The sequence below is a fragment of the Rhinatrema bivittatum genome, chromosome 6 (assembly GCF_901001135.1).
Source record: "Rhinatrema bivittatum chromosome 6, aRhiBiv1.1, whole genome shotgun sequence".
In the NCBI taxonomy this organism is placed as follows: domain Eukaryota; kingdom Metazoa; phylum Chordata; class Amphibia; order Gymnophiona; family Rhinatrematidae; genus Rhinatrema; species Rhinatrema bivittatum.
Window position 1 is genome coordinate 18,161,928 of NC_042620.1, and position 9,954 is coordinate 18,171,881.

A 9,954-nucleotide genomic window follows, 5' to 3' on the forward strand; every position below is an offset into this window, starting at 1 on the left:
GGAGGGAGGGGGGATGCGAGGGAGCCACGCTGGAAGGAGAGGGGGCAGCAACCAGGTCCCGCCCCTTCTATCCAGCCCTCTGGGATCAGGCCCTATTCCCCCTGGTGCACTGGGGAGCCACCAATCAGGACACACCACAGCCCTGCATTATTCAAAGCCCAGGGCACCAAGGTTCAAATGCCAGCTGCCGCTCCACCCCCCCCCACCACCTAACCCCAGCCTTGGACGTGAGGAGCCAAGCCTGGTGCCCACATTATTATGGGCATCCAGAGCCTTGACTGCGCCTGCCCTCCACATAATATGCACATGAGAAATAAATTATATATATATGTGTGTATATATATATATATATATGTATAGATATATATATTGCAGACCAAAAAAAAGTCATATAATAGAAACAGGTACGAGCCATCTAGTTTACCCAATTTCATTCTTGTTGCAATGCCATATATATACCCCACGTGATCTCTGGCATTTCTTTGCTTGTGCACAATCACAACTAATGATTCTCCGTGCTTATCCCACACTTTCGTGAATTCTGTTAAAGTTTTTGCCTCCACTACCTTGCGAGGACCTTCCGAGATTGGGGGATTCGGCCTGTAAACAGTAGAAGACATTTAATGCGGACATTCGCAAAGTGAGTCACATAGGGAAGAATAACCCAAATTCTAGTTACATGGTGCTGTAGTTCTGCATGGGGAGGGGGTCACCAAGCAGGAAAGGGATCTTGGAGTAATGGTGGACAATACTTTGAAATCCTCAGACCAGAATACAGCAGCGGTCAAAAAAGCAAATAGAATGATAGGATTAATAAGGGAAGAAAAATGAAAATAAAATAAAAGATATCATAATGCCTCTCCATTTATCCATGGTGTGACTGTACTTAGATTACTGTGTGCAATTCTGGTCATCCCATCTCAAAAAAAGATAAGTTGGAACTAGCAAAGGTACACGGAAGGGCAACCAAAATGATAAAGGGGATGGAACAGCTCCCTATGAGGAAAGGCTGAAGAGGTTAGGACTTTTCAGCCTGGAGAAGAGACGGCTGAGGGGGGATATGATAGAGGTCTATTAAATCATGAATTGGGTGGAGTAGGTAAACAGCGAATAGTTATTTGACCTTTCCAATAGTAGTAGGACTGGGGGACAGTCCATGAAGCTAATAGGTAGCACTTTTGTTTCTCAGCACACAAACTGTGGAATTTGTTGGCAGAGGATGGGTAAAAGCAGTCAGCATAGCTGGGTTTAATAGGGAGTGGGTCGGCACTAAATGTGGTTGGCCAATCCTGTTGAGAGGGACTGGACATCCGATGGTATTCTTTTATTTGACTGACCGTTTCTCTGATCTTTTCTCCAAAAGGTTAGCTAGTTTTTAAAGGATCAATCTCAGAGTGTTCATTAATTCTGCGGTGAATTTATCTATACCCTGATAAATTTTGATTTCTAGTTTGGCACTTAATTGCATTTCCTGGAGTTCACCAGAAAACCCAACCTCTGCAGAAACTGAATCGTCCTTTGCGGGAAGACTAATACACCCTCTCAGGAGCTGGCTGTGACTAGCCAACCATCCAAGTATGAGATGGCTTGGACTCCTTCATGCCGCAGGTGTGCCGCTACTACAGCCGGGCATTGGGTGGAAACTCTTGGAGCTGCTGACAGGCTGAAGAGAAGTACCCTCCCTGTATTGATAATTGGAAGAATCCACCTGGAAGCAAAGTAAGATGGATGGGAATGTGAGCAAATGCATCCTTCGGATCAGGAGCACATATCCATTACTCTTTCTGGACAGAGGGAAGAATCGAGCTGAGGGAGTTCATTTTTAATTTCTCAGAGCTTCTAAAATACAGAATTGGTCTGAAATTGCCCTCATGTTTTGGGAATGAGAAAATGCCAGGAGTAGAATCCCTGTCCATGTTGGGACACGGGGATTGGCTCTATCACTTATTGCTGAAGAAGTGATTCCAATTCTGGATCTGGCTTGATGGTAGAACAATGAGGAAGAGATGATAGCTGGGAGTAACACAAGGACCATAATATTGAGGATCCAGTGGTCCTTGGTTCAATGGCACCAGTCTTCCAGGAAGGTCTGGATTCTCCCCTCCACTGGAGAGAATGACTGTTGAACATTCAACAGGAACAAAAACTAGGCCCAGGTTGAGGTTGGGCCTTCTCCGTTACCTTAGGTTGACAGCACTCACACTGATGAGCACAAGCCAGAAGTTGCTGAATAGAAAGAGGTGGGAGCCGGTACATTTGAAAGGGGCAGAATTGGCATCTTTGGAAGTATGGCCTCGTGTAGGCGTAGAAGAAGTCTCTCAATGCAGATGGCTTCCTGAGCCCCATTGAGAGAGATTGGACCTCCACATTCTATTCTTTTATTTGACTGACCATTTCTCTGATCTTTTCTCCAGAAAGGTACTCACCCAGACCAGCTTTTCATGAAGATCGTCATGGATGCTGCTGGTTCTTAACTAGGCCATGCAGCGAGCTCAGATGGAGGGAGTTGAGGTCCACGATATGGCATCAAACAGTTCATAAACTGATTGAAGGAGATGTCATATGCGCTCTTTTGCATTCAGGAACTGCTGAGGATAATAATTCCTGCCTTTGGATGGTTGAAGGAAAAATGTAAGTTTTTCTATACAGTCATGCAGATATTGTACCTTATAAAATTATGGAGCAGAAATACAAATCATTAGCATTGAGCTCTGCAATAGGCCTTTTCTAAAACTGTTAAGCAGCCTGGGATCTTTCTCTTGAGGCGAATTTGAATAAATTCTCCTTTTCTTCACTTTTTTTCAAGGTGGATTCTAGGACAACTGAATGAGGTGGCAACTGGATTAGTCGACATCCAGGTGATTTCTGTACTTTATACTTGAGATCCATCTTCCTTGCCATAGGAACACGGGAGATAGGACTTCAACCACATTCTTATCTGTAGTGGGTGCAGAATGTTATTTTATTTATTTATTTATTTATTTATTTAAATAATTTGTATTTCACTGATCCACAAATCTCAGCAGGTCATACCATAACACACAGTAAAACACAAAGCCTACTATTATGTACGGCAAAACAAACAATCAAGCTAACAGAAAGCATTAAAAAAAAAGGGATACAGACAAGAGAAAACATCCTGCAACAGCAATAAAAGAAACTGGATAGAATTAAATGCCGATTGGCTGCTACCCTGTTGTAGCACCAACGTGCATTGTACACAGGGCTTTGCAGGAAAGCAAGAGAAAACAGGTGTCTGTGAAACGTTCCTGACCTGAAGCAGCTCAGCTTAGGTCCCCAAATTTAGGAGCTAGGCTTATTTTTAACTCAGGATGTTCATATCAATATGGCATTGTTCTGGACACAAACAGTAATTATTAGTTATGATGATGTCCATCTTGGGTATCATCTTGGGTAAAGATTATAAATGATACTAAACGTCTACTGGGAAAGCCACTGGTTCTGATGGGAGAGTTCAAAATTTGAAGAAGACTGCCTCCCATCTGGGGTTTTTATCCTTGTGTATATTTACTCCAAATGCTTTTTCCAATTTTTCTAAACATTTAGAATAGCTGAGATCTTCCAGAGGCAAGGTATGTTAAGGAGATTCCAGAAGCGCGTCAGAAGGAATTCCTGTTGAACCTTCTTTGGAACCCGAAGGCCTGAGAACATTCATCCAGGTCCCCAGTGATGAAGGTTCCCTTGGTTGTCTCTGAGTGGAATAAGTCTTAATCTTCAATCTCTCAGGAGGGCTTCTGATGATGTATTAACCCTAATAGGGGGAAATGGGACTCGGTCCTGTGGGATTACTATAGCAATACTGGAGAGGATAGGATGGAAAGTACTTTCTGTCTCCTTAGTCAAACAGGTAAAAAAACCAAACCTTTTCACCAGGCCTGCTATTTGATCAAGTAACTGATGTGTCCTCTGACCTAGTATGGGTGGTAGAAATTCTTTGGAGAGCAGTATGGACTCCTATTTCTGAACTGGAGGCCTGTTGAAGATAAGTGGCACCAGAGAACATACTGGGTCTGGTGTTTCTAATCGCAAACCTTCTGCTATAATCAGCCTTGATAGTGTAAGAGCTCTAGGGATGGGAGGGGGCAAAGGTAGCATATCTCCCTCCAATTCTGATCTTGGATAACCAGCATAAAATTGTGTTCGTAAGTCTGGGGCTTGATGTGCCGAATAATGTAGTAATGAATAATATAGTAATTGAATCGATGCTCACAGGAGACTTATGTTTTGATGGTTTGGGTACCTCGAAGCCTTTGGAAATGCATGCTTTGATTGTGTTTACTGGCCCTGCTTCATATGCATCGATGAGGTTGGTGTCGAGCAGGAGTGCATTGATGACATTAAGATGTCTTGCATCGAAGGCACACCAGCGCCATATGCCCATACATTGATGTGCTGTGCATCGTTGGGACCAATGTACCATGTGACAGCAGTATGGATGCATCGAGAAGTGACTGAGCTGATGTGCCATGTACTGAGGGCACTGAAGCACCGTGTGCTGACTGAGCCAATGCACTGGGTTTTGAAGACTTATGCTTCATCAGTGCCAATTGGTCCAATGGCCCCACAGTTTGATGCTGCTTCTTTTTCGATGCAGGCCAGTAAGCGCTTCTCCACTCCAAGGCTTTGGTCTGTTTCTTGAAGGGGGAGGCTTTGAATAGTCCCTGCTCAACTTTTCTCCCAATGAGACAGATGCTGCTGCATTACAGGAAGAAGACAGACAGACCTAAGAGACTTACACCTTCATTTTATATACAGTGGAACACTGAGTGCACAGGGACATCTGTCCACATGCATAACAGTTTGCCTGGTCATAATCCGGACTCAGGCAATGGTAGCATAATTTGTGCCCATCCATGAGGGACATCAACGTACCATAAATTCAGTTTTTAAAACTGTGGGCTTCTTCTTGCCAGACATCTTGAGGAGGCAAGACACTGCTTTCTTCTTGTCTTCTTGCTGTTCGGGGTGCTGCAGAGGCAACGAGGCAAGAGAGGATACTTAATCAAATGAAGGGAAAAAATTGAAACGTTCTGAGAATAAATATGGAGAGACTGAGTATATGTCCATGCTGTGCTCGGGCAAAAATGACTGAGGTGTCCCACGAGGCAACAACTGTGTGGGAATTCCTGCACATGCTCAGTAGAGCTAAAAGCTCTACTAGCTAGGACAGAAGTTCATTTGGTGCTGCCAGATGACATCACTCACATGGCATGGCTAATTCAGCCTGCTTATTGATGGAAAAATACTGTGACTCTTCTAATGTCTCAGGTTGTGATTGTTCTATTTTCAACAATCATGGCCTTCTCTATGCAGCAGCTGTCTGAGCATTTGAAAATGAAGATAATTCACTCTTAAAAAGCAGGAGGAGGCTAAAAAAAATCTCTAAATTCTATGAGCCAGAAATTTCAACTGTCAGAGTCATTATTAAAAAATTTAAGTTATATAGATCTGTTCTCAAGTCTAGATCTGGAAGACCAAGAAAAATAGCTGACAGAAGTGTCTGAAATTGCAAATAACCTGTTAAAAAGTCAACTAACACTGGAGTAGTTGTCCACAGTACAGTGTTGCTTATAAAGCAATGATCTGCATGGAAGAGTTGTCAGAAGGAAACTTTTTCTTCAATCTCATCATACAAGTCATCATCTACAGTATGCACAACCAAATCTTGATAAGCGTGAAACGTTTTGGAACAAATTGCTTTGGATTGATGAAACGAAAATTGAATGCCATAACACACGAGATACATATGAAGAAAAAAGGGTGAAGAATTTGAAGAAAAGAACATCTTGGCAACTGTTAAACATGGAGGTGAATCAATGGGGATGTATGGCAGCCAGCGGCACAGGAATTATTGTGCATGTGAAAGGAAGACTGGATTCAACTAAATATCAGCATATCCTAGAGGCTAATATCCCACAGTCAGAGAAGAAATTAAAGCTGAAACGAGGGTGGATGTTTTTAGCAAGGCAATGAACCAAAACATACCTCAAAGTCAACCGTGAAATACTTACAAGAAAGATGAAGGTTTTGGATTACTTTCCCTTACTTAAAAGAATTAAAAAACATTATTTCCATTAAAAAAAAATTGTATTAAGTAAATTGAGAATTATTGTTATGTATAAGAAAATGTCCTCTGGACCAGTTGTAGTATATTGATTTGGGCTGACCTCCACAATCCCAAGACTTACTGAAATTCTGTGGGGGAGATCTCAAACATGCTGTGCATGCAAGGAGACCTACGGTTATTCCTGAGCTAGAAGAGTTCTGCAGGGAAAAGTGGGAAAAATTCCTAAAGCAGGAACAGAAAACCTTTGAAGGCCATTATTTGTGCCAAAGGAGGAGCTAAGAAATGCTGACCGAAAGGGTGCACAAAGTTTTGCAAGTGTCATGTTCGTGGTTTTATTATTTTCAATCTGTTAAAATAGGGAAGAAACAGTAATTTTGCATAAAACAACTGCAGAAAGATGTGATGTTTAACTTTGTACTGTGTAGAAGTTGTTAGCTTCTGTTCATTTAGATGTTCACTGAAACATTCACTTAAGCAGGGGTGCCTAAACTTTTCCACACAACTTTATTTATATCTCTAATCTATCCGAATATACAGACATATACATATACAACAGATAGTGTAAATTCTTCAAAGTCTTGCAGGTGACCAGTTCTGATCCTCCTTTCTAATCCTTTTGACCACACCCCTGATCTAGGGTTGCCAACCAGCTCCGGATTTTCAGAGCAGGTTGATCCAGCCCTGCTTTTACTGACCTGCATGCAGGTTCTTACAGTCTTGCTTTTTCTTAGGGAATGCAGTAAGGAAATCAGAATAAATCTCAGCATGCAGTGGGGTTAAAAAAAACCAGGACTGAATCAAAGTGTCCTGGAAATCTGGAGTCAGTTGGCAACCCTACCCCCCCAATCATGTTCCATAGTGAGTATGGATAACCTTGAAGGATAAATCTCAAATGATAAATTATCAAAGATCCACCCCCTCCCCCTTTTATAGCCATTGTGAATTCAACACAGAAATCAAGGACAAGGTGTCACGATATAAAAATGGAAGGAGGGAGGGCTTGGAGAAAACGCTTCCTTGTTGAGAGCGTGGAAGATAACCTGAATCTCCACCAGCACAGATGGAAGCAGGCCAAACCATGACAGGATTCAAATATGCAAGGGAGACCAGAGAGACTGAGTGGAGCCTACAGTGATGCAGAAGGCAGAAAGCAATTGAGACGCATACTGGGGGGCAGGCGAGACGTTCTTTAATAACAACTGGTTTTGTTATGACATCACATTTGCAATTAGTTGACGGGGGCATCAGTCAGTAATACAAAAACTAAACTGAAACAGAGTTTATGTGTTGTGCAGTCAAGAGTGCACAGCTGGGGATGCTGCATATTGGTTTTTAGGGATGTGCATTTGTTTCATACGTTTCCCATTACATGTCAACTAGATGTGCATTCGTTTCATCTGTTTCATTCGTTTCACATTACATGCTTGTATAGGAAACAGATGAAACGAATGCACATCCCTATTGGTTTTCATCCTCTGTGCTGTGCGAAAGTGGCACAAACTCAGGAGCAGTGCTAGCATGAGGCCTCAGGCGGCAAAGTTTTGAGGAGGCAAAAAGTGTCCCTCAAAACTCTCCATCCGTGGCCGCTTCACCCTTTCTTTAGGCGCAGCTCTGCCCACAAGCCTGAGGGGTCCCCATCCGTCGCGGGCAGGAAGAAAAAAAACCCAACAGTGGCATCAATTTGATTGATGGGCCTGCCCAACCCCCCCCCCCCCCCCCCCCCCCGCAGGCAAGAAGAAAGGATCCTTAGCCGGCGATGGCCACTTTTAATGACATGCCCGTGGGGTCCCCACCCCTTGCAGGCAGGAAGGAGGAACAAGGGAGGTAACGGCACAGCTTCGATTGACATGCCTGTGGGGTCCCCACCATCCTGCGGGCAAGAAAAAAAGAGACCATGCCAGAAACAATTCACTGTTGATAACGTATTCCTGGGCCAAAGTAGAACCACGCAATGCCAAAGATTAACTGCCCACAGGATTCCCAACCTCCCGTGGACAGTTAGGACATGGGGAGGAGCAGAGGCGAGGCACAGGCAGCGAAGGAAAGGGAATATGAGAGACAACTTCTCATGCTTCCCCCTTCCCTTCTCAGTGCGAGAGGAGGAAAGGTTGCTGAGCTGAATGAGTGAAAGGGGAGGGGAGAGAAGAGAAAGGAATGGAAGTTGAGGGAGAGGGAAGGGGATTGCTAAAGAGGGAAGGATTGAGGTGAGAGAGGGAAGGGGTGAGGAAGGGTGTGAGAGAGAGAGAGGGGGGAAGGGGCTAGGGGTGAATGAGAGGGGGAAGGAGGCAGAGGGTGAGATGGAAAAGGGGGTGGGGTGAGTGGGGAGAAGAGGGGAGGAGCATGTATTGAGGGGGATGAGAATGAGAGGGTGCAGGGCCAGTAGAAGTAGGTGGTTGCCTAGATTGCCACAGTTTTCGGGGTGGTATGGGCTGTAAAATTCACCTAGGCGACCAATATGCTTGTCTCTGCCTGGAGAGGCAGCTTCGTACACACACACACACACACACTCTCACACACACATACACACACACACACACAAACCATTCACCCTCTCCCCACTGCCCCAGGGGTCAAATGTTGGGGGAAGGGTGGGAGGCAGGTGGTAGAGTTCCTGGGACTGTGACAAGGTTACCAACTTCCTGGAAATATCAATAGCGCTCTATCTGCCACTCCTCTGGGAACCCCGACGCCTGCTCCCCCTCTTCTCCAGCATTTCAAATCACAAAAAGGGCTACACTCTAAGGGGGGGGGGGGTGTCCATTCCCCCCCCCCCCCCCCCCCCCCCCCCGTTCTCCTGGTAATTAGACCTGTGCTGGGTGGACCTTTTCTTTTTCCTTGCCTCAGGCAGCAGATTGCCTTGAGCCGCCCCTGCACAAACTTAACACTAAACCTAGAATCACTAAAAGGACCCAGGACTGTGCCAAAAGCCTTGAAGGATTACCTGTGCGTACAGGTATCGAGGCCCTTGGCGATCTGAAGCCACAGGCTGTCATGAAATGCACGCTCTTCCCACTTCTGCCGTGGAGAATGTCCTCAGATTACCTCGCGGCAAGGATGGTGAATGGGAGATTATTTTCAAATTGTGGTGCCATCCATCTCTGGAAAGGTCTGCTGGGCTATTTCTACTGAGCTGCAAGCACTCACCCCAGGCAGTGAAGGACGATGATGTATAAAAACGTAATTCTTCAAACCAAAGTCACAGAGAGATGGGCCTCATGTTTGTCCCACCCCTGTGACTGAGCCCTCCCTTCACATAGCGATAATTAATCCAAATTACATAATGTTTGAAGTTTATAAATCAGCTAATTTTTATGTGAATAGGGTCAAGCCTGTAGCACAACCTCTAATCTGGGGGAACCAGTTGTGCACTCTTTGCCTGATCAATGCATACATAGATTAACTCTCTCTCCCTTAAGGGAGGGGGGTTTCAAAGAGCATGCTACCATTTAAGTGAACTGCAGCAGAGAGAAAAAAGAAAAGAAAACAGCCATGGATTATGAGCTGCCCACCCAGGAAACACAGAATGAGATTGAAAGGTTTGCCAGACCCCTTACTGTGAAGGTGCTTAAATGACCACTGAATATATGAGTCAGCTAGGGGAATTTGCATGTCACAGCCCCCTGGACTACTGTTCGTAACCTGCAGTGAAATATCACTTTAAATCATAGAGACTACGACTGGAAAGTCCTATATTGGAGAATTCTGAATGAGAGAGGGATTTGTGATAAAAATGTACTGAAAAACAGTCCTAGGAAGCAAACAGATTCTCACCCTTACTAACAAGGGGAGTCAGACCCTTGGGTACCAGTTCTTAGGCAACAGAAAAAAAAGCCAGACAGGATGGAAGGGTGTGTATACATTCTCTT